Below are 26,434 nucleotides of genomic sequence, written 5' to 3'. Positions count from 1 at the left end.
CGACATCAACTGTATCAGTGTACAATTCATTTCACAGGACTGGGGAATTTGTAATCTTTCCAACCTCCTCAAATTGCCTGTAAGTATTGCTATCTTGTCTCATTTCTCTTAAGTCTCAAAAGAGTGGGGGAAATAAAGTCTTAGAATTCATTCATTTGTCAAGGAAATACAATCCAAGACATATGGAAGATCAAGCTGACTTCATCAAAGTTAAGGTTGAATTAGGAATAAAACCAATATAAGTAAAAGGAATGCAATCTTCCTGCTTTTCTGGCAATTGTTCTTATGTATTATAAAACTTCAAATGACCAGTGATGCTTCTAGAAATATATCCCTATTCTTCAGAGTTGGTATCTTCAGATGCACTAGTTTCTTATTTCTTATGGTATAAAAAGAATTCCTTTAAAACCTAAGCTAACAGTAAGTCACCCAAAATTGACCATGCACGATTTAGTGAAAATAACCCTTGTGTATCTCTTAATTTAGGAGTTTCTCAAAGAGCCATTTGGCTCAAAAGATGTAATATGATATTATAGATACTTAAATGAAGCATTTGTAAATGTTTCCTGAATTTTTCAATTTTCATCTGGTCCTTGAAGACTGCCTATTTAATTAGTAGTTACTTCTTGCATCAAGTGCAAAGTAAGTGAACCTAAGGGTTCAATAACGTGAAACGTAAATTATCAAATATATTTTACCACAAGATGAACTTGGATCATGTGGGTCTCACTAAAGTCATTAAGGGAAGATTTTCCTAAACCATTGAGAGTTTCCTTATCATTTCCATTCCATGTCACGATTTCTGTCATTATCATAACCACTAAGAATAAAACTCCCTTAAGCTGGGAAAAATAGTTGACTTTACAACTGAACCTTGCAAATATTTTTTCTTGGTCTAGCTGCCTTTCAACTTTGTTTATGGAGTTTTCAGCTATTGCCAACCAGCCTTTGATTTTAATATCACAATCATGTCAGATTAGGGGTAAAAATAACCACATTCTTTCCAACTTCTTTGGTTTTGGAACAAATGGCCCATGGGCTTTTACAATTAGGTTTTACCACTCCCCACAGCCCAATACAATCCTAGCCTCACTGAGATTGCACCATCAGGGATCAGGTTTTGTTTTGTTTTTAGAAGAGCTTTTGCATAAAACCAAGCATGTAGAAGACTCTATTAGAAACAGTAAGAGTCAAATAAGTGTTTTTAATCAAAGTCAATCAAAGTTCTAATCTGTGATTTTCTTATATTAGTACATTCAGATTAATCAATATTCACAAATATTGTGAATTCATATTCATAAATTCATCTAAATTTTATTGGTACTCACAATTATTCTAATCAGTAATAAATCTATGATATCTATGGGATTTCCAGGTAGCTCAGTTGGTAAAAAATCTACCTGCAATGCAGGAGGCACAGGAGACATGGGTTTGATCCCTGGAGAATGTGGGAAGATCCCCTGGAGGAGGGCATGGCAACCCACTCCAGCATTCTTGCCTGGAGAATCCCATGGACAGAGGAGCCTGGTGGGTTACCGTCCACGGGGTCACAGAGAGTCAGACGATGATTGAGGCAGCTGTGACAGCACAGCACGCACATGATATCTACAGGCCAAGTGGGTAGCTGCCCAATTTCCTCTCTGTCCTTTTCCCATTTTCTTACTGGAGGATGCCTTTAAAGATCATACAAAGAATTCCCTTCTTTCAGAGCTTAGTGAAAGCACTAGTTCCTTTCTGTGTATGAGCTGACTTTTCTAACAATTAATAACAGTGGTGAAGTATCTGTCGCAGTTTTGGAAAAAAAGGAGCTAGTGACCTGTTTTTTCACAGTGCTCATGAATCTATTCTATTTGTATTGTGGCCCAGTGTTTTGTTTTTTAAGAATTGGAGATTTTTTTTCTTCCTAAAAATTGAAAATTCCTTTAAGGTTCAATGAAGCTTGAAGCTTTCTCATGGGTCTGCTTTGAAACACTTATTTTAAGACACAGAATGACTCATTTCCTTACAAGATCCTTGGGAAAAAAAAATAGTTTTAAATGAAACACATAAAATTTGAGGTTCTATGATGACCTGGAGAACAACGTCATTGTCTAAATGGATTGCTTGTTGCTTCATCTAAGGACTTGAGTCTCAAAGTCATTGAATGGAGAGAAGTGATTTCATTAAAACTCATGCTTCCTATCCCAACTTATACTCCTCTTGGAGTGTCAGTAAGGCTAGAAAGATGCTTCCCTGGCAGCTCAGACAGTAAAGAATCTGCTTGCAACGCAGGATACCTTGGGTTGATCCCTGGCTTGGGAAGATCCCCTGGAGAATGGAATGGCAACCCATTCCAGTATTCTTGCCTGGAAAATTCCATGGACAGAGGTGCCTAGTTGGCTACAGTCTGTGGGGTCCTAAAGAGTTGGACATAACTGAGTGACTAACACTTTCACTTTCATCCTGTCATACAGGTTATCAGCTGGTGAGTGAGTCTCAGGTCTGCACTGCCGTTAAGGATGTGTATTCCTGAACTCAGCAGCAAAGTGTCCCCTCCACAGAGGATGGCAGTGTATTGAATCAGCTTGCTTCTCTTGTCTATGGTGACCCTGAGCTGTGGAGCCACCACACAAGAAGAGACAAAGAAAAAAAAGTCTTCTTGGGAATTATAAAGAAAGAGAAATAGAAATAAAAAGTATTATAAAGTATCTACATTTAAAAAATGATTCCAGAATAGAAAATACTTCTAAGATCTAGGGTCTCAGTAGGGAACTCTCTCAGCCACAATAAAATCAACTTTTCAGCTTCCACATTAATTACTGTAATTGTAAAAAAAAAAAAATTACTGTAATTGTAACTGTAAAGCAGACAAATGCATTGACTAAGAGACATTTTTTAAGGGTTATAATCTACACAAGTTTGGGGGGAAAACAGCATGATTTTAAACAATGAGAAATCACTTTTTCCTCCACCAGTAGAAGAGGACACTTGGTAGGTTGGGATGGAGATACAGGAGGCTGGTTGTAGCTTGGGTAAAAACTTGCCATGAGAACAAAAGCTATCTCCAGAGTTCCCTGTGGGCAGAGCGCTCTACTGGTGGGGAAAAGGGAAATTTAAAAGGAATACTGTTATTAAGGAGATAACTGTATATTTGGAAACTCTTCATTTATATACATACACAAATCTAACAGCTCTTACAAAACAACATGGACAATCTAAGGAGAGGATGGGAGTGAGCTAGCCCTGGTCATTGAGAAGTTAGTTACAAGTGGTATCTGGACAATATGGTGAGTCAGAATCCAGGCTCAGGAAGACCTGAACTTAAGTCCCAAACCTGCTTCTTGCTCCCTGAGCGTTCTTGGGCAAGTGGTTTACCTTGTTAGTTTTCTCTTCTGTAAAGTGGGATAAGAATCAGGCCTATTACATCATACCACTCTTGTGGGGATTAAAGAGTTGGCATGGGAGTGGAAATGCCAGCACTGTCTTGGCACACAGGAGGTCCACAACAAGTATCTTACCTTTCTCTCTTTCCCCTCCACCCTTTATCAGTACCTCCTTATGTAGAATACCAACAGCTTGAACCCCTTTGGAAAGGTCAGTTGTTTGATTTGATATATTGGTCAAAAGGTATGCTGTTGTCATCGTTTAGTCGTTAAGTCATGTCCAACTCTTTGCAATCCCCATGGACTATAACCTGCCAGGCTCCCCTGTCCATGAGATTTCCCAGGCAGGAATACTGGAGTGGGCTGCCATTTCCTTCTCCTTGGGATTTTCCCACTCCAGGAATAGAACCAGAATCTAGATTCTTTACCACCAAGCCACCAGGGAAGCCCTGATCAAAAGGCATAAAAGTGTTAATTTTGGTATGAGTCAATGCCAGGATTGAGGGTTAGTCAGATTTTCCTCTTTCTAAAATAAAGGAACCAGATTATGTGTCCATAAACAACGTAGGCCTGTTATGTGAACTCTAAAAAGAGATACGGACAGTTTCAGGCCTGTGTTGAAGGCTGGCTGTCACCCATTATCAGTTTATTCATTGTACTATCAAGGTGATTTGGGTTCACTTTTATGCTTCAGGGCAAGACCAACAGAGAGATTTCATAAATGATGAAATAAAAGATGAAAAACAGTTTAGCAGTCATTTGTAGAGGTTCTCTGTGGATTTCAGTAATCAGTTGAACCATTGCTGTTTTGACTGAGCTTTCATGAATGAAAAGTCAGGGAAGAACAGACACAACAATGTGAAAATAAGCAAGTTTTGGTTTCTGGAGAATTCAATTTTCTCATTTATAAGAAGAGGTGGTGGCAATATTGAATTATCTCTAAGGTTTATTTTAGCAATAAATCTCTAAGGATAATAAACTGAGCCTTCCTAGTGGTTCACTGTGTCAAAGAGTCTGCAAAGACTGTAGTTCTGGCCACTGATAGGTATCCAATAAATATTTGTCAAATTAATGAATGAATATGGAGAGTAGTCTTAAACATGTCTACTTTTTCTGTCTGCTCAAAGTGTTTGCTGGTTGAATGTCTTGATGAGCCTTATACTCAGACACTGTTCTACACAAGATGTCAGCAGTAGGATGAGAGGATGATGAGTTGCTAGTTCAGCATGAGTCCTCAAATGCTAGGTCTCCTGGGACAGATGGAGGGCAAATTGCCTGCTCCTGCTGCCCTCTTACCTCTTTGAATGTATTTACCAGTTTTATTTGATTTCTCTGTTGGTCTTTCCCTGAAGCAGAAAAAAATGAACTCAAATCACCAAAGGGTACCATTAGTAACCTGATAATGTGTGGCAGCCAGCCTCCAACACAGCGCCCCAAGACTCTCACCTCCTGGTAGACATACCTTTGTATAATTCCCTCACATGCTTGGTAGGGCTGACCTGGCATATTGCATAAATGATGGAGTGTGACTTTCATCATGAGGTCAAGTCATAGAAATCACTGCTGCTCTGACTCAATGCCTTGGATCACCTTCTCTGGGGAAAGCAGGCTGCCACATTTTGAGGACACTCGAGCAGCTCCATGAAGAGAAGTCTACTTGGCAAGGAACTGAAGCCTCCTGTTAACATCCAGCACTCATCTGAGTGAACCACCTTGGAAGAGGATCCACCAAACCCAATCAGTCTCTCAGATGACTGCAGGCCTGGGTTAAGGTCTTGGACTGCCATGTCACGAATGACTCTGAATCAGAACTTTCCGAAAGTTCCTGAGCCTTCCAAGTTATATGAGATAATAAGTGTTGATTGTAGCTTTAAGCAACAAACATTCAGAGTCATTTTTAATGCAATGATAGATAATGAATATAATAGGATTCTAAAGAAGACTCATTTCATAAGTGACTGAAGTCACCTTTCAGTTTTGTAGTAAGAGTCACTGTTAACTGCTAATAACTGATGAGTCTAGAGAGTATAAGTGTCCTGAAAGTCTAACAGCTCTATCAGTGATGGTTCAAAGGAATTTTCTAATGGCTTTTTCAGAAGATCCTTAATTGTTTTTTTCCCTTTCTTATGTACAAGCACTCTTTCCTCATCTATCACAGTCAGTTCAATTTGGTTGCTCAGTCATGTCAGACTCTGCAACCCCATGGACTGCAGCATGCCAGGCTTCTCTGTCCATCACCAACTCCCCAAGCTTGCTCAAACTCATGTCCATTGAATCAGTGATGCCGTTCAACCAACTCATCCTCTGTCGTCCCCTTCTCCTCCTGCCTTTAATCTTTCCCAGCATCGGGGTCTTTTCCGATGAGTCACTTCTTTGCAATGAGTCAGTTCACAGCAGTTTCTAATAACTATGAATTTGGGAATCTAACAAGCTGGGGATTCTGATTTGGGCTCTGCTGTATGCTAGCTGTGAGAACTTGCACAAGTTAAACTCTGGACCGAAGTTTCCCCATCAATAAAGATGATAGTGTCCACCTCATAGATCTTCTAAGGGTTAAATCACCTAATATATGTGATGTTCTTAAGACTATAGCTAGTACACAGAAAGCTCTTTGTAAATATTACCATTTTTGTTACCCATTTATTTTCACAACCTAAACATATTACCCCCATCACAGTTTCTACTCATTTTTTAAACCACAATCCCCCACCTTCCCCAGGAAGACTATGTTTCACCAGAACAGATACCCCAAAGGCATGCTTGGCGATCTCATTTCATCCCCATCATTGATATGACTCTGTCTTCTAAGATTTGTATATCTGACAATTGGATTTTTCAAAGAGAATTTTAGGTAATCAAATATTCCAGTTTTCTAGTCAGGGTTTACCAGTACATAATTAAAGAAAAAAAAGTATTGCAAGGAAAAAAAAAAAAAACCAGTTGACTCAATCTCAAAGTACAATATTAAACTGATTCATCTTTTGAGAATTGGATCTAAATTTTGCTGTATGAGAGAAGACATCAGAATGTACTTCTGTCTATAAGATTTTTCATTCTTATTCCTATTTGAGTAGTGGTGAGAGAATTTAGAGATCCAACCAATGATGACAACTGTCTGATCTCACAGGAATGGTTGACTTAAGGATTTAGGAGGGTTCAGAAAATTAGCATATTTATACAGTCTGCCAATTCTATTGGAATTCACTGGTGGGAGAAAGAGTAGAGGAGGACAGCAGGTGGTTTCATCAAAATCTCCCTGAAACTCTAAACTCTTCATTTTAAGGTTAGGAGGCAATATGCCAAAGGTCACGTGGGGGCAAAGGGTGAGAAGACTGAAAAGGATTAGAAAAGATAGAGACTGTGGGCTTGGACATAAAAAGAGTTACTAGGAAAGGAAGAAACTGGGTGAATGGATCACATTTTTGTTGTTTGGCTTAAATTCTTTAGCAAAACTAGCCTTCTTTTAGTTTATTGCATGATCCTGAGTTGGGGAAGTAGTGGATCAAACTAATTACAAATTCCTTCTTTCTCATTTCCCTCATCATTGTCTCTCTCTGCCCCACCCCAGTGAAACACACATGGACTTTGTAATCCAAACATCATTTTTTCATCTTGTGTTTTTGCTGCAATTCTAAAGAAAAAGAAACACACACAAGCACATGTGCGTGCGTGCACACATGTGTCCACACTACATGGACAGAAACCACACAACGAGAATCTCATTCATTTTTAAGCCTTTAAATCTGTATGGATAAGGATTGTTTATTTTCATTTAATCTATCTATCTAGCTTTTGGTCTATCCTCTATTTACTCAGGAACATGTGGAAAAACACACCCTTTGGAGATACCCAGAATTCTGGTTTTTACATAACATGTATTTTAAGCAAACCAAAACTCTGTGCCTGCCTAGTCCCTAAGCTGCCCAGGAATCCCCCACTGACACCGGCTGTCCTCCAGCTTGGGGCATCTGGACTGAGGTCTTTGGTCCTCTCCACAGAGCCGTTTGTGCTTCTGACCTCTGGTTCTTTCCTCTTTCTCTGCTGGTCATTCGCCTTGTCTTTTCACTTGCCCCCAATGACATGGCTATTGTAAGGTTTTTGTATTATTTTCGTTTCTACTACAAGGCTTTCTATGGAACAATCTGCGAGCCGGTGGGTTTTTATCTCCCTATTATTTTCTCTTTTCTGTGTATAGACAATTTACAGATGGAGAATATGGCTGTAAACTGTTAAAATGAAGCTCTGAAGATGAACTACTTTTGCATCCACAGCATCTGTCCTGAAGAGCACTTATATATTTTGTCTGCGTGCATGCGTGCTAAGTCACTCCAGTCCTGTCCAACTCCTTGTGACCCTATGGAATGTAGCCTGCCAAGTTCCCTTGTCCATGGGATTCTCCAGGCAAGAATACTGGAGTCAGTTGCCATACCCTCCTCCACAGAATTTTCCCAACCCAGGGATTGAAACCATGTCTCTTACATCTCCTGCGTTGGCAGAAGGGTTCTTTACCACTAACACCACCTGGAAAGCCGGTATTCTGCCCACAGGGGCATCCTCTCAGGGAGGCAGAGTCTTCAGCAAACGAGGGAGAATTCTCAAGACCATCCTCAAGTTACCAGCTAATACCAAATGAGAACCATTCACACTTACATCTTATTATTTGTATTTCTAGAGTGTTCAAAATAATTTTGGATTAGTCTTATCTTTCAGACACTTAAAAGAGATGGTTATTGATTTTTTTTTTTTTTTGGGCTATCTTTCTCATGAAGCAAATCCCATTACTTGAGTGGAACTCAGGTCACCTCTCTCTATAAGCTTCAGGAAACAAGTATTTTGAAATAGAAGCATTTAAAAATATTGACTAATAAAAGAAATCATTTTGACAGACTGACTAATCAAATACAAATTTAAGAAAAGACAGGCTGATCTTTGGGAAGAAACGTCCATGCATTTAAATTCTCCTTTGCACTAAAACACAGACGATTGCCCAGGGAGGAAGCCCTTTCTGTTTAAAGAATGAAAAAAGAGACCTCTCTGCCTGGATATTAACTGCACTCCCAATATGAGAAAAGGGATTTTGTTGCACTCAGAAAAAGTTACTGGGAGATACTTCTTGTCACAGTCCTGAGCATTCTTAAGCTGGAAAGTGTAAGCAGAAATCTGGCATTTGGTTATGTTAGCAATTTGGTACTTATAAACTTTACAGTTCTTGGGACGATCTGGCCAATTTTCATTATTAACTTCTTTTTTAAAAAATTTATTTTGTTGAAGTGTAATTGACTTACAATGTTGTGTTAATTTCTGCTATAAAGTGATTCGGTTATACATATATATATGTATATGTATATATATGTGTGTATATATGTATATGTGTGTGTCTCAGCTGGTAAAGAATCCACCTGACCCTGTTTTGATTCCTGGGTCAGGAAGATCTGCTGAAGGGTGAAGGGATAGGCTACCTACTCCAGTATTCTTGGGCTTCCCTGGTGGCTTGGATGGTAAAAAATCTGCCTGCAATGCAGGAGACTGGGTTTGATCCTTGGGTCAGGAAGATCCCCTGCAGGAGGGCATGGCAACCCACTCCAGTACTGTCACCTGGAGAGTTCCATGGACAGAGGAGCCTGGTGGGCTACAGTCCATGGGGTCACAAAGAGTTGGACATGATAGAACAACTAACACTTCCACCTTTTTTCATACACACACACACACACACACACACATTTGTATTTCATATTCTTTCCCATTATGGTTTATCACAGGATATTGATGATAGTTTCCTGCGCTCTGCAGTAGGATCTTGCTGTTTACATCATTAACCTCTAATCATTTTCTTGAAATCTATTCTAACAAACAACAGAGCTGGAATTATCAACCACTGAAGAGTTCTAAGATATATGTACCAGGAGCTAAAGACGGCTCATTGACCCTTTAAAGATGTAGTTTCTTTTGATCACACCAGCAGGGATCTTCAATTCACACCACACAGTCAGGGTCATGGGAGAATGTAAACTTCTGGGAACAGAGCCTGCAGTCACACCCAACAGCACATCTCACAATAACCTGCATCTGTAAGGTATGCAATGACGTTTATCAAATGAATGAATGATCGAGATCTGCCATTTCAAGTGAAGTCCACAGAATTCACTTCACATAAAATTGGCCATGTGGAAAACTCATTGCAATTTATAATTGCTATCTACAGTAAAGTATTAGCAAGATCCTCATTTATTAAAAGAAAACCCTCTACTTAATGTTCTTTCCCCATCTCTTTCTTCCTACTTGATTTCCTAGAAAAGTGCAAGGAAGACGGTTTCCTCTGCTTTGGTTGTGTAGTCGCTACGTCATGTCTGACTCTGGGCAACTACATGGACTGTAGCCTGCCAGGCTCCTCTGTTCATGGGATTCTCCAGGCCAAGAATATTGGAGTGGGTTGCATTTCCTTCTCCAGGGGATCTTCCCGACCCATGAATAGAACCCGGATCTCCTGCACTGTAGGTGGATTCTTTGCCACTAAGCGCCACCAGGGAAGCCCGTCCTCTGCTTTACTAATTTTTAAAAACGAGTCACCTGGTGTCATCCTTGCCCTTACGCACCACAGGCAAAGTCATGGCTCATAAACATGAGAAGGAGAATCACTCCAGGTAACTTCTACCCGACCATCTTTCTTGATTTCACTCCAGAGAAAACAGAATTTGTTTCCACTATAAAATGGAACTTCAAACAGGATTAACAGTCAGGGACTCAGTCCCACTGAGCACTTGTTGCGAATTAGTGGGCTCAAATTTGTGCAGAATCTGACCAGGGTGTCATTCCTGACTTCCAGGAAATTTTTTCCAAATATTCCTATGTCATCAAGAATGGAGTACGGCGTAATGCTGAAAATAGAAAAATCTGATGGTCTTCTCTGAGCCATCACCAGGATAAACACTGTGAATTACTTTCACAGGCATAAAACCTTATGGATAGCATCAAAACAAATTCACATCTGAATGATCTTTTGTTAGAATAAGGAGAAAATACAAAGCAACAAAAGGGGGGTGATAAAGCCACCACTATACATATAAAGCACCATCCACTGTTCTTCAGAGATGTCAACTCTTTTTCCCAGAGAAGATACTTGGTTTATTATTGCCATAAAGCAAGCCTTTATGGAGAAGGAAACAGCAGCCCACTCCAGTATTCTTGCCCGGACAAACCCACGGACAGAGGAGAAAGGCGAGCTACAGTCCGTGGGGTCACAAAAGAGCTGGACATGACTTAGTGACTAAAACAACAAAACAAGCCTAGATCGATGCTTAAATTGGATTCCTTTTATGTGCTTCTTTTGTTTGACACCTTTCTAAGGGCTTTTCTGTTTATTTCACTGTAAAACAAGAAGCAGCAAGTTCCTGGGCATCTTGATAGTTTCTAGCAGAGGAAAGTGAAAAAATTCCTTCCGGCAAAAAGTTACTATGTATGAAATGCAATTATTTATCCAGGTTTGTGGCTAACTATGCTATCTTTTAATAATCAGAAAGTTGAAAATTAGAAAACTGAATGCAAATTTGGGTATATCCACTGACTGTTACATTAAAATCTTTCTTAACATCTGCCAGCCCACCGCCAGCTGGCCTGCATCTCTCTCTTCCTTCTTATATCTGTGTGCTTTCTCATTTCTCATCTTCTGGACTTCCCAGGTGGTGCGAGTGGTAAAGAATCTGCTTGCCAATGCATGAAACTTAAAAAGACACGGGTTCAATCCTGGGGTCGGGAAGATCCCTTGGAGGAGGGCATGGCAACCCATTCCAGTATTCTTGCCTGGAGAATCCCATGGACAGAAAAGCCTGGTGGGCTACAGTCCATGGGGTCGTAAAGAGTTGGACACGCATGCACGGAAAATTTTAGCTTATGTTATTAGATTACATAGCTTATTACTTCCATAGATTGAGCCCAGGACATTCCTCCTCATTTCTAGGTGATTTTTAGCTTCTGCTTCACTCTCACCTCCCCCTGCTCCACTATTATACTGTCTGAACTCTCGGAAATTTCAGTTTGTGATGTGGGCTTATCAGCTCCATAGTCTCTACCTTTCTGGACCACCTTTCCTCTACCCTAGCTACTCCTGGGGCCAATGTAGTCAATCCCCAGCCCTTAGTAGTACTGGACTAGTACTGTACCCTTCCTGTCATCTGAATTTCACACCTCCTGCCCTTGGACATCTGACATTTTTCCGCAATTCCAACCCCAAACAATTCTCTGATCCAGTGGCTGGGCTATTCAGTCCTTTGATCCAATCGCTTTGGACCAGCCCTTCCTCTCTGGACATCCTCACTTCCCTCCCGACCAGGCCAAGGCCATTTTACGCAGTCACGATGTTGAGTCTTGGTGAAGACTCCTGGCCCACTTCCTCCCCCCTCACTCTGCCACCCTTGTTGGTGCACCATGACCCTAGTGACGTCCAACTCCCTGCCCGCTCCTCAACTGCACCCGTGTCAGTAAGCGAAGCACGGGCCTCAGTGCGGCGGGGCAACCACACTGGACCCTCCTAGTCCAACCACCCTGCCACTCTCACCTTGCCTCTCCTCACATCCTCAACACTCCTCCGCCATCCCCCGAGCAGATACCCTTGGTTCAAACTTCACTGAAGAAATAGAAGCAACTGGAAGAGAACTTCCACAGGTTTCCTCCCATTCCACTCCCCAAGTCGGCTCACCTACCAGTTTCTCTGCTCCAACATCCTGCCTTATCATCTACTAGATGAGTCATCTGTGCTTTCACTGTCTGAAGCCAATTCAGTACCTGCCTACTGGCTTCTACTTCTTTTCGCCTATTCAAAAAATCTTAGCTCCCGCAACCCTCCTCTCTTTCATTAAGATCATCAATATTCCTTCCCAAATCCCATCCTTCCCATCAGCATAGAAACACGCTCTTTTTTCTCCCATCTTTTACAAACCTTCTTGACCCCTTGATCTGGCATTGGCTGATGCCCGACACTTCTTTGCTCTGCTTGCAGCAAACTCCTTGGAAAAGGCGCCATATTTCTGTCTTAATTTCACTTCTCCATTCTTATGTCCACTGCCATCAGACTTTCTCTCCCTCTATTTCACCAAAGTTGCTCTCAGACTTTGTCACTGATGACCGCCCAGGAGACAAATCCAACCATCAGTTCTCAACCCTCATCATGCTGGATCTACCAGACATAGTTACTCACTCTCCTTCTTGAAACACTATCTTCATTCAGTTTCCAAAAAACTGAAAACTCCTCCATCCTTTTTCTTCCCTCATTTCCCTGGGTTCCTCTTCAGTATCTTCTGTTAATCTCTCCTCTTCTCTTTGACCTCTTAATGTTGGAATACTACAGAAGCTAGTCTTTCCTTCTTTCCTCGGCCTATACTCACATCTTTGTTGACATGATGCTAATGATTTCCAAATGCAAACCTCTATTCCCAAATACAGACTCATAAATCCAAATGCCTGCTGACTCAAAAATATCTCCACTTGGAGGTCTAATAGACACTTCGACCTTGATTTCCAAAAGTGAACCCGGATCTTCCTCCCCAGAACTCTTCTGACTGTAGCCTTTCTAATTTCAATGAACAACTCCATCCTTTCAGTTGCTTCAGCCAAAACTTTTGAAGCATCCTTGATTCTTTTTTTTTCTTCCCAGCCCACCCCAAAGATAGCTAGCATCTGATTACTTTTTACTTCCCTGGCTATCATCAAATCAGAAGCACTCTTACCTCTTTAAGTAGCCTTGTAATCAGTCTCTTTTTACCTTTGCCCATCTGTAGGCTATTCTCAACATGACAGAGAGAAAGTTTTTAAATAGAAATCAGAATGTACTATCCCTTTGTACAAAATCCTGCAGTGACTTCCCTTTCATCCTGGGAAATAGCCAAAATCCTTCTCATGGCTCACAGGTCACATGGTGGCCTATTGTGACTGGTTGACCTCATTTTTTTTTTTTTTTAAACCACTCTGTTTCCTCACTCTATTTCTGTCATTGTGTGATTCCTCTAGTGTGTACATATCTTGGGACTTCTGCTGTAGCTATTTTCTCTGTATGGAATTCTCTTCCTCAACATATTTGATTGCTGGGACTTACTTAGTGGTCCAGTGATTACGACTCTGCAATTCCAATGCAGGGGCCACAAGTTCAATCCCTGGTCAGGGAACTAAGACCCCACATGCTGCGTGGTGTAGCCAAATGAAAAAAAAAAAAAAAGAAGATACCTGGCTGCTACTTCCTCACCACTTTCAAGTCTTATTCTTATCTTGCATCTCAATAAAGTTTTCCTTATGAGCCCTCCTTAACATTGTTACCAACTCCAATTATAATTCTTACTCAACTTCTCTTTTGTTTCATAGTACTCACTATTCTCTTATATACTGTATATATTTGGTCTATATATTATGCTTCATTTTATTTTCTCTATTCTGTCACTAAAACTTGAGAGCCACAAAGGAGAGGCTCTCTAAATACTTCGTTGGCTCACTAAGAATCCCAAGTACTTAGAACAAGGCTTGGCATGTTGTGGGGCAGATGTTGATGAATACTTGTAGAATGAATGAATGCACAAGTGGAGGAAGGAACAACAAAAAGAAAAAGTGAATTAACCTGGTCAAACTGAGCTATTTACGTGAAAACCCTTTTGTTGAGACTTTGGAAAAAATTCTTTCCCTAAAGTGTTATGCCTGACAATAAGAGCTTCTGTTACAGAGTTTAACTGGTTTGCCAATCAGAGTGGGTTCTAAGTAGCTGAGAAATTCTCGCCATGTTATACCAGGACAAAATGTAACTGTGCTTCAATCACTAGGAACTACCATACAGACTCTGGGGACATTATAATAAGAGCTTTTCGGAATATGGAACAAGGTGAGTGGACTTATTTCAGGGTCTGATGTAAAAATCAAAACTCCAAACAGGTTTATCAAAAGCCTGGCCAAGTTTCCTGTAAGCCTGGCTCATAGAGAAAGAGAAACTAAGCTGATACATCATTTCAAATGGAAACTATGCAAAATTCAGTGGCTTCATGTAGTTTCAACCCCAAACCAGGTGGAACCTGGGGCTTTGGCAAAGGTTCACATTAAATTCTTAACTGGGGAATGTAAATCAAGGAGGGAAATGTTGGAGAAAAACTAAGTGAAAGAAAATCTTCAGTTTTGAACAGTTCTGGAACCACAAACTTAAATCACTGCTCTGTAAACATCATCTCACTCTGGCTTTAAACAAGTACAATCATTTTGAAAAAAACGTCCCTCAACAGTGAACTAGCTTCTGTTATCCTATCTTAGAATTTAAGGGCTCCTTCACATTCACTCTGTTGTTCAGTCACTAAGTCATGTCTGACTCTTTGCAACCCCATGGACTGCAGCGCGCCAGGGTTCTCTGTCCTTCACTATCTCCCAGAGTTTGCTCAAATTCAGGTCCACTGAATGGGTGATGCTTTCTAACCATCTCATCCTCTGATGCCTCCTTCTACTTTTGCCTTCAATCTGTCCCAGCATTGGGGTTTTTCAGATCAAATTATTACGTCCATCTGGTAGGCTGTGTAATCAAAGCACAAAGATGAAAATGTAGACTTGCAGAAGGTAACTGAAAGAATGAACCAACGTCGTATTCATAGCTGAGTTTCTTGACCTACAAAACTGCAGCCTTTCATTGAAGGGAACCAGACATATAGTCAGAAACAAAAGGGAATTTTAAGAATCCTGTGGCTAAAATGTGATTAAGCATTAAAAGTCTGTGTTTTGATAACAGCAATATTGTATGAACCCTGAGTTGACCCATAGAGTAGGAATAAGTTATCAGTGTTGTGGTTTGTATACATGTGTGTGTGTGTGTGTGTTTAGGACTGGAATACTTCTTAATTGTAGTTGTTTTTCAGTTGCTCAGTTGTGACTGACTCTTTGTGACCCCATGGACTGCAGCATGCCAGGCTTCCCTGTTCTTCACCATTTCCCAAAGCTTGCTCAAACTCATGTCCATTGAGTTGGTGATGCCATCCAACCATCTCATCCTCTGTTGTCCCCTTCTCCTCCTGCCTTCAATGTTTTCCGGGATCAGGGTCTTTTCAAATGAGTCAGCTCTTCAGCTTCAGCATCAGCCCTTCCAATGAATATTCAAGATTGATTTCCTTTAGGATTAATTGGTTTGATCTCCTTGCTGTCCAAAGGACTCTGAAGATACTTCTCCAATACCACAGTTCAAAAGTGTCAATTCTTCAGAGTTGGCCCTCTTTATGTGCCAACTCTCACATCCATACATAACTACTGGAAAAACCATAGTTTTGACTAGATGGACCTTTATTGGCAAAGTAAAATCTCTGCTTTTTATTATGCTGTCTACGTTGGCCATAAATTTTCTTGCAAGGAGCAAGCGTCTTTTAACTTCATGGCTGTAGTCACCATCTGCAGTGATTTTGGAGCCCAAGAAAGTAAAGTCTGTCACTGTTTCCATTGTTCACCATCTATTTGCCATGAAGTGATGGGACCAGATGCCATGATCTTTGTTTTTTAAATACTGAATTTTAGGCCAGCTTTTTCACTCACCTCATTCATTTTCATCAAGAGGCTCTTTAGCTCCTCTTTGCTTTTTGCCATAAGAGTGGTGTCATCTGCATATCTGAGGTTATTGATGTTTCTCCCAGCAATCTTTATTCCAGCTTGTGCTTCATCCAGCCTGGCATTTCTCATGATGTACTCTGCATATAAGTTAAATAAGCAGGGTGACAATACAATATACGGCCTTGAAGTACTCCTTTCCCAATTTGGAACCAGTCTGTTGTTTATGTCCGGTTCTAACTGTTGCTTCTTAACCTGCATACAGGTTTCGTACGAGGCAGTTAAGGTGGTTTGGTATTCCCCCTTCAGGATTTTCCACACTTGTTGTGATCCATACAGTTAAAGACTTTAGCGTAGTCAATGAAGCAGAAGTAGATGTTTTTCTGGAATTCTCTTGCTTTTTCTAGGATCCAGTGGATGTTGGCAATTTGATCTCTGGTTCCTCTGCCTGATTTTAGGGACATTTTAACTAATTAGGTAACATTATTCTAATTATGGGCTTCTCCAGTGGCTCAGCAGTAAAGAATCTGCCTGCAATGTGGGAGATGTGGGTTCGATCCCTGGGTCAGGAAGATCTCCTGGAGGCGGAAATGGCAACACACTTCAGTATTCTTGCCTGGAAAATCCCACAGACAGAGGAGACTGGCGGGCCTCCCGTCCATGGAGTTGTAAAGAGTCAGACATGAGTTGGTGACTAAACAACAACAATTCTAATTATAGGAAATTTCCCATGTCCAGAAATTTTAGGCATCATAGATTTTTGCTGCTGCTGCTGCTGCTAAGTCGTGTCATAGACTTTTAAGAGACATCTATAAATCCTATATTCTTCCAGATACAGGTATTTCTCATGTACAATCTCTGGTACATTGTACTAAGGTTTCAGAGAGAAACCTTTAATGAGACTTCCACACACCTTCTGAGTGTATATTCTGACATCCAGACACAAGTTGTACCAAACAAAGCTTGTCTTAGTATTTCCCTACTTAGAGAGAAAGTCCTTTAAACTAAGATGGATTTCCAATTAGAAATGTAAGTTACATTCCTTTCCTTTCACTTAGAAGTGACATTTCAGCCCTTATAAACTACTAAACTGACACTGTACTGACATTTGAAAGAAATTCCTCTATAAGTCAATGCTTGGGGTGGAAAAGCAACCAGAAAATGGAGTATTTCCCTAAGAGAAAGGCGGTCTTGTGACAAGCACTGACAAAGGGCAGAAGGATGTAATTTTTTCTCTCTGGCCTCTGTCTAGGGGATGCAGATGATGGCAATTTCTTAACCCACTTTCATGCAAAAGTAGCCAGTCAACAAGATATTGCAAGCAACAGCCCCCATTCCCGGTTAGTTAACCTTGCGCATCTTTTTCCTAATCATAAAGATTACTTGGAATCAATGATTACCTGAATTCCAACAGCTCAAGTGTATAATATAGTAGGAGTTAATTTTTTCCCTCCTATTTTTAATGCTTCAACCAGTAAAGGTATTTCATTTTGAAGCATTTCTTTTAAATGCACTTAATATAAAAAAATAAATAAATACATGCACTGAATATGTAGTTGTAATCTGTGTGATTCTATAGCCTCCTGTGTATGCAAAGCATTTTTGAATTTTTGCCAGCCATCAAAATACACATTGGAATTAGTTTACTGGAAGAGATATAAAACGAAAAGAATAAGGGGGGAGAAATAAGGTGCTGGGAAAGAACAGTCTGATGGGAACTAATGAATACCACGCAATATCTTAGCCTTTTAATCCAACAGTAATAGGTCATGTTTGAGTGGCTCCAAACATCTGTTCCCTCCAAAGGAACTTTTACATCTTTTATATTTTACAACAGCCCAGTGAGGGAAGGGAGACAAGCATATTCTAATTGTGTAGAAAATTACAGAATAAACAAAAATTGCAATCAACCCTCAGTGTAGGCCAGGATTCTTTGGATATCCATAGACTATCCATACCCCTTCCAGGACAACACTGATACGCTAACTGGCTGCTAGTGCTCCCGTGGCTCCTGTCCATTGCCAAGTACCATCATGTCTGTCCAGATCAGATGCCTATGAATAGTGTAGGATGGATTTAACCCTGTTAGGGCATTCTTACCTCATGTAACTCAATACCAAGAAAATACTCCAATCAAAAAATGGGCAGAAGACCTAGACAGACATTTCTCCAAAGAGCAATACAGATGGCCAAAAGGCACATGAACAGATGTTCAACATCACAAATTATAAGAAAAATGCAAATCAAAACTACAATGAAGTACCATTCCATACCAATCAGAACGGCCATCATCAAAAAGTCTACAAACAGTAAATGCTGGAGAGGGTGTGGAGAAAAGGGACCCCTCCTATACTGTTAATAGGAACGTAAATTGATACAGGAACTATGGAGAGCAATATGGAGGTTTCCTAAAAAACTAAAAATAGAACTACCACATGAGCCAACAATCCCACTCCTGGGCATATACTTGGAGAAAACCGTAATTCCAAAAGATATACCAATGTTCACTGCAGCACTGTTTACAATAGCCAGGACATGGAAGCAACCTAAATATCCATCAACACAGGCATGGATAAAGATGTGGTACATATATACAATGGAATACTACTCAGTCATAAGGAGGAATGAAATAGTGCCCTTTACAGAGATGAAGGTGGACCCAGAGACAGTCATACAGAGTAGAATAAACAAATAAATTTTAATGCAGAAAATGCATCCAATCTTTTCTTGGTAAAACTATAAAAGTAAATAAATTTGAAACTAATTTTATGGTAAATTTCATTATAAGTAGCTACACCTAATTGATTTTCTTTGTAAGCAGTGGATTTGCTTAAACACTTGCCTTATTTAGCTGCCATTTTCAACTTTTGATCATGGTCTCAGATTTTTTTAAAGCCAACTAGAAAAAAAAATAAAATAAAACACTGTCTTGAAAACTTAGGAACTCCTGATGGTGCTAAAAATATTTTTTTGGGAATATTTTGGTTATTTTTAAAATCTTTAAATAATTATTTTCCCTCAAAAGTCCTATAGCCTAATGGCACTCAGTTGCTTAGTCATGTCTGACTCTTTGTGTCCCCATGAACTGTAGCACGCCAGGCTCCTCTGTCCATGAGATTTTCAGGGAAGAATACTGGAGTGGGTTGCTATTTCCTCCTCCAAGGGATCTTCCTGACCCAAGGATCAAAACCTCATCTCCCGGGTCTCCTGCATTGCAGGTGGATTCTTAATGGCTGAGCTATCAGGGAAGCCCCATAGCCCAATTACCTGGCACTCAAAAATAAGGTTAGCAGAAATCACTGCAGTTCATGTCAAAATCTGCTCAAAATAGGGTTCTTTCAAAATGTGCCTCTTTGCATGTTGATAGTCACAATCTGCAACAGTTTTCACACACTTTTGTGACATGTACATCATCACCGCCCCTCTGCCCTAACTTACCGCACAAGTTCTCCAGTCATCAGTGAGCGAAGTCAAAAGACAAATTCAAATTCCCACTTTAACCCAATTTTACTTTTACATCTCTGTATACTCTATAAGAGAGAGAAAGACCTTGTCCCTAGATACAAACAAGCACCCGAATGAATACAAGTGGTTTACCAAAATCGAACCTTCAGTTTTACAAATACTCTAAAGCACAGATGACAGTGTAAAAAGGCTGCAAGGTTTCAGTTCTATTGCAAAGACTCACACAGCAAAAATATCCTTTAAAAAAGGTCTCAGACAATGACTTATTTGTATGAAGCCTATTAATGCAATACAACAGAATCTTAATAACAGGATTTGAACCTATCATGTAACTATTCCAGGGCTAACTTCTTAGAAAATCTAACCTTCATTTGTAATTGTGATGCACTCTTGTGAAATGTAAGCAGATGAATGAGGTGAAATCAGGACACCATTGAGAGAAGGAACTTAAAATTGAATATATCCACCATCAGGGGTACTAGGAACTCGAGATCGACACAGATCAAATGCTTCCTCTGCAAGCAGAATTAATCAGTCCTAAAAATGTCTTACCATGGTACAAGGCAGTATTTCTTTTCAGGAAGTGCCAACTTTCTACTGAGAAATATATTCTGTTTTAACTTCAGAATTATCCTACCAAAAAGGGCACCAGTTTAAGATCTCTGGCCTGATACCAAAGCCGTGTCATTACACTCTGCTTCTTGAAATTCACTATAAGAATTCGGACACTGTGTCCTAAACTCAGTGATCTTAAAAAATGTTGTAAACCTAGTGTGGGCCATTTTTCAGCACTGGATGAAATGGTTCTGCCCTTCTTATCCATTTTAAAGATGTCTTGGGGAAGATCTTAACGTGAACAGGGTCCTTAGACCCCTCCTAAGAAGCGTGACCACAAAGTAATCTCTTGTTAACACAATGCGTCCGGGCAGAGAACAAGATCATTGTGTGTGACCTGATTTCATTTCAGTGAATGTCCCCGTAAAGAATGACATCATCCCATTCTTTTTCTTGATCTTTACTTGTGACTGTTCCCAGCCCCCAGTCCCCAGGCTCATCATAATTAAGCTGTTTGCCCCCTCCCATTCCCCATTCCTCATCTTCACCGGAATTGTCATTTTCCTCTGAACTTCCTGCCGGAATGTATCATTAGGGCAAGAGCAAAGGCTTTCCTTTGGTGGGTCAACACTGCCAGAGTTTGCTCTCGGTTACAGGAGACAAAGCCCTAGTCTGATGGCAGTCAGAGTAGGCTGGGTCCTAGTCAGATGAGAACAGAGAGGAGCCAGATGAAGGGGGCACAGCCTGATGGGCGCGATCTCTTGTCCCACTGGAGTTGTTGTTACTACTTGTTGTTTGTTAGTTGTTAAGTCGTGTCTGACTCTGCGTTGGGTTTTCTTTAAACACAAGTTCATTGACATGGAGGGTATATTGTCTAAACAGATCCATTTAACTACACACATGGTAATGTGTGCATGTTTGTATACTTGCATGAACTAACACTTCCTTTATCACTGAGATTTGTATTGAAAGATTTGTATTGAAAGTATTTTAATTCAGATGGATGGATGGATGATGAGGGAGAAGATCCTGTTTTATTTATTTATTTTTCATTTATTTTAATTAGTTGGAGGCTAGTTACTTTACAATATTGTAGTGGTTTTTGCCATACATTGACATGAATCAGCCATGGATTTACATGTGTTCCCCATCCCAATCCCCCCTCCCACCTCCCTCCCCATCCCATCCCTCTGGGTCTTCCCAGCGTACCAGCCCTGAGCACTTGTCTCATGCATCCAACCTGGGTTGGTGATCTGTTTCACCCTTGATAGTATACTTGTTTCAATGCTATTCTCTCAGAACATCCCACCCTTCCCTTCTCCCACAGAGTCCAAAAGTCTGTTCTGTACATCTGTGTCTCTTTTTCTGTTTTGCATATAGGGTTAGCGTTACCATCTTTTTAAATTCCATATATATGCATTAATATACTGTATTGGTCTTTATCTTTCTGGCCTACTTCACTCTGTATAATGGGCTCCAGTTTCATCCATCTCATTAGAACTGATTCAAATGAATTCTTTTTAATGGCTGAGTGATATTCCATTGTGTATAGGTACCACAGCTTCCTTATCCATTCGTCTGCTGCATGAGGAGGGCTTCGCTGATGGCTCATTGGTAAAGAAATCACCTGCCAATGCAGGAGACACGGGTTTGATCCCTGGTCTGGGACGATTCCACATGTGGTAGAGCAACTAAGCCCATGCACCACAACTACCCTAGAGCCCAGGAGCCACAACTACTGCGCCCAGGAGCCCTAGAGTCCATGCTCCACAACAAGAGAAGCCGCCGCAAAAAGTCTGTGCACAGCAATAAAGACCCAGCACAGCCAAAACCAAACAGAAAAAAGAGCACAAGAAGGCAAACAAACTGAACGGCCATGTGAGAGAAGGTACTGATTGTGATGTTTTGAGTATTTTCTTTGATAAGGAAAAAGAAAAAACAACTTATTTCCCACATCCATGTAATGGAAGATGATACACAAATTTAAACTATGAAAAATGAAGACAATGCAGAAATTGGACACTATTTTGATAGAAAGGCTAGGTGAAAAAAAATCCGAGTAAAACTGTCCATCCTCCAAGTTTCCAACTATGTAAACTACTAGGTAGTACCATACAAAATGACTGCTTTTGTAGGTAAAAAATAGCCAATTAGCTGCAATTTTCTAGGATTCCACCTAGCATATATTCATATAGAAAAGATTTATGGGCTTGGGTTAAGCATGCGTGCTTCTTAACTTAAAAAAAAAGTTCCCATTAGGTAGCAATTATATTGTTTTTACAACAAATACACGATTTTAACTGACATTAAGATCTTGAGTAATAAATTGCCCTCTTTCATGAGAAATGTTAAGGGTTAGGGTGGTCACAAGAGTCTGCTTCTTATAGCATGTGCCGTCAGCTCTACATACTGTGCAGCAAGATTTACATGCCCTCGGATACCGAGATGAGAATAATGTTAGTGGTTTTTAGGGTCCACATATGAAATTGATTCTTTGAAAAGATGTTGTTTACTATTACAGTCTACAGATGATTTTAAAAAAATACTCAAATTTAAATTAAGGTATTTGAGTATAACTTAAATAATTAAGGTAATTAAAAGTAAATAAAGTGCCAGGGCAACACAGCTAAGGCATGCTCATAACATTTTCCATCCCCAAAAAGCATCCACAGGGCTAGGAAAGGTCTTAATTTCCTTACAAACAACATAGTCGCTGTTTTAAACTATCCCATCTGTGCGCACCAAGCCTCGTCTGACAGTGCAGTTTTTGAGTCCGGAAGGTACAATAGCAGCCATTCAGATTTTGGCAGGTGCACCTCAAGCTGAATACCAGGCTCCACAAAACAGAACAGCCTGTTCCACAGGTGTGAACATTTTTGACAAGAGCTCTCAAAAATCTCCCCCAAGCTGTGAAATTTAATTGTCCTTTCCATGTCTTATTATACCTATCTCTCCTTGGAACAAGAGAGAACCTTCTGGCAAACAAACAGCCAGGGGATGCTTGGCCAGCTCCTGAGATCTGCTTTATGACATCTCCTGGTTTTGTTTCTTATACTACGTGTTTTGGAGGTGATGCCAAGTTCAACGAGCTTCAGGTAAGCAGTTCTTAAAGCTGGAAAAATAGCAAATGAAAGGGCTTTATACCCCAATGACATGAGCAGAAAGCCAGTCAAAATGCACAGGGCAGCATTTTGAAAACTTAAGACTCATTAAAATGGTCCCTACACAGAAAGAACCCATTTCTTTCTACAAAATTTGCCAGCTAGGAGGACTACAGCAATGTGAATCCAGATGTGGCAGTGGGAGGGGTCTTAGCTACCTATCGAATCCAGCTCAAATGATGGAGGAAGAGGGGCAGAGATCTCTGAAGCTGGCAGCTGGTCAGACCCCGAATTTTCCAGTCCAAAGATGAAAACAGCAGTCTAGAGTTGGCTCTAACAGGGTTCCACAGATTTTTAGGAAATAAGTGTCATGTGTGTTAGATTTGAGCAAGTGATTCTGATTTCATTCAGTATTAGAGTAAATGCATTCTATTTTCTCATCATAAGGACAGGCTGAGAAATGAAAGGATCTAATACTTACAGTGGTGAAATGACTCATTAACGGGAGAAATGTGTGAAAGAATATTGTGCTTAGTATGCAGTTATGTCCAACTCTTTGCGACCCCATGGACTGTAGCCTGCCAGGTTCCTCTGCCCATGGGATTCTCTAGGCAAGAATATTGGAGTGGGTTGCCATGTGCTTCTCCAGGAGATCTTCCCAACCCAGGGATCGAACCTAGGATCGAATCCCGCTTTGCAGGCAGATTCTTTACTGTCAGAAACACCAGGGAAGCCCCGAAAGAATACTGGCCAGATAATAAACAACATGGCATCCCAGCAAAGTGGTCTCTTCATAGCCCAAGAGAAACTAAGAAAGATGCTTTGGGAAAGCAGGTCTTGAGTGACCTCTTGGGATGATATAGGGTGAACTCCAGTATTAACGGTTTTCCAGCCTGTTCGATAGTTAATTTTGAATGACATGATACCCAAGGACAACTTCTTTCTTTCCTACAGAAAAATGGGTGCATTGGATGAGAGGTTCACAAGAAAAAGGTCTGGGAAACTGACTCAAAATGATGAAGCAGATTTAAGAAGTCACAGTTGTACTGTCTATTGAGCTTATTCCTAAACAGGTATCTTTTTCAGTTTGCTTTGGAATGCTTTCCTCTCTCATTTGGAGTTTCAAAGTAAAGACGACCTAAATTTCAGCTTGTCTTCTCCTACTGTCGATTTAGCTTGTGAATTACAGGAATCTAATACATTACTGGTGAGACCCCAGGCCACCTGCAGACAACTCTGAGAATTAGAGAACTGCCAGTGCTCATGACTATGTCAAAGAAGCAACCTGGGCCCCCATATGTTTCCAGCCATTTCCCTTCTTTCCTTGCTATCTGTAGTATGAGGACAAAATGTTGAATTCCAAAAGTATTAGAAAGAAAAGCTGGAGCCATCAACCCTCAAAAGACAAACCAGAAATTTAGGTCAGACTTGTAAATTTTTGTTTTGGTTTGCCTATATGAAGTTCATGAGCTTTTCAGTGATTAAAGGACTTATTCCAGGTCAACCTGGGTTAACATAAGAATTAGAATGAAAATCAAGGAAAGGGCAATGATTTTGACAAGCTGCAAAAACCAAGAGGAGCTCAACAGTTTCCATGGTGTCAGTTTTCACTGTGGGTGAAAACAACTTTCAATGTTGACATTTGAGAAAAACTCATGGGGAGGGGGTGTGGTATAAACTCATATGAGTCAACACCCCTAAGAATGTTTTTACAACCGAGGTTGTATTGCTGAGGTGGGTCTCCGTGGCTCACCCTGGCCCCACAACACTCTTGGCACCAAAGCGTCTGACCGAGGAGAGAAACTATGAGGTTAAGCTGTGAACAACATGGATGACACCTATAGTCTTCATGCCGAAATTGTGGATGACTGGGCATAACTGACCTGCCATGAACAACCCCTTGCAATTCCCCTGAGCTTCTGGAATAGCTCATAAAATGTTAATAAACCAACATGATTCTTCAGATGGTTCTTTTGCCATTCTTGAAGACAAACATCATGCAGTGACTCTGCCATTTAGCATTTTCAGCCAAGAAGGAAGAGAGTGCTATAGGGAAGAGCAGAATTATCAACTCCTCATTTTCTGATAATTCCCCATCTGTGAAATGCTACCCTCTCCAAGTAACATGGAGTACTCAGGTATTGCTAGTGTCATGGTTTAATTAACAAAGAAATCAATATTTGGGACTTCCCTGAGGGCTTCCCAGGTGGTGCAGTGGTAAAGAATCTGCCTGCCAATGCAGGAGAGGCAAGAGACTTAGGTTTGATCCCTGGGTTGGAAAGATCCCCTGGAATAGGAAATGACAATCCATTTCAGTATTCTTGCCTGGAAAATTCCATGGACAGAGGGACCTGGCAGGCTACAGTCTATGAGGTCACAAAGAGTCAGACATGACTGAGTATGCACTCACCTGGTGGTCCAGCGGTTAAGATTCTGTGCTTCCAAAAAGGGGACGTGAGTTTGGTCCCTGGTCAGGGAACTAAGATTCCACATGCCAGGCAGTGCAGTCAAAGCAAACAAACCTCAGTTAATAAAAAAAAAAGAGAGAGAGATCAATATCTGATATTGAGTACCTTTGACGATTTTCTGTGATTACTCTGTCTTGGAGAACCTGCATGTCATTTGCCAAATTCACCTTCTTCAGATGATGGGGCTGGCCGTCAGCACCTACAAAAGAGGAAAACAAAAGTGCCATTAGTTGCATTTCATCAGCGATTTATCTTTCAGATGTTGCCTTTCACACCTTCATAGGAGGATATCATTAGGAACAGCATTCTCCAAATTTCATTCAGACTGAGTTTCTTACAGTCACTCCAAGAGACTTTGAAGTATTGTGGGTCATTCGGTCCTTTTATAGAAGTTTCCATTTGACTTTCTATTCACCTAGGGAAAGACTTTCCATTATATTCATTTCATATTATTCTCTGACTGGATTTCATACAGTCAATAAAGAAGAGTTTCTTTTGAAAGGTTTACAAAGTGTTCCAAGTTTAAAAGTTGAATGACGTCTAATTTCAACTGCTAAGACCTATTTTAAAGGAATATGTGCAGAATCATAAAATCTAAAGTGATTGCAAGTGGTTATCTGATGAGTAGCAAAGTAAGCATTTCCAAGTGGTAAATTTGTTTCTATTCTGCATTTACCAGAGGTGAAAAATACAAGTGACTAAAATTAACTTAGATACTTAGAAGAAGAGGAAATACCCAGTTTAATGCATTCAGTATTGGATGAAACAATCTTGCGGCCTTGAAGAGCACATTTTAACATAAATATGCTCTAAATAAATGCAGATATGATACATAAAAGACAATAAAAAAAGATAACTAATGAGAACCTACTGTATAGCACAGGGAACTTTACTCAGTGCTCTGTGGCAGCCTAAGTGGGAAGAAAATCCAAAAAAGAGA

At 40.4% G+C, this 26,434-nt stretch overlaps 1 protein-coding gene across 11 annotated transcripts in view; it reads right to left on the bottom strand.

The window, feature by feature from the left end:
- The window catches only part of SULF1 (sulfatase 1), a 183,328-nt gene that overhangs the window by 121,287 nt on the left and 35,607 nt on the right, over window positions 1–26,434 (bottom strand). For 7 of the 11 annotated variants that reach the window (XM_061123444.1, XM_061123443.1, XM_061123452.1 and 4 more), the window contains exon 2: window positions 25,600–25,693. The gene's annotated coding sequence lies outside the window, so the exon portion shown is untranslated. Of the gene's footprint in view, window positions 1–25,436; window positions 25,549–25,599; window positions 25,694–26,434 lie in introns of all 11 variants that reach the window. The other 4 variants (XM_061123447.1, XM_061123445.1, XM_061123446.1 and 1 more) reach the window with 1 other exon arrangement.

Source organism: Dama dama, chromosome 21 (genome assembly GCF_033118175.1).
Source record: "Dama dama isolate Ldn47 chromosome 21, ASM3311817v1, whole genome shotgun sequence".
NCBI lineage: Eukaryota > Metazoa > Chordata > Mammalia > Artiodactyla > Cervidae > Dama > Dama dama.
This window is presented reverse-complemented; position numbering and strand designations above follow the sequence as displayed.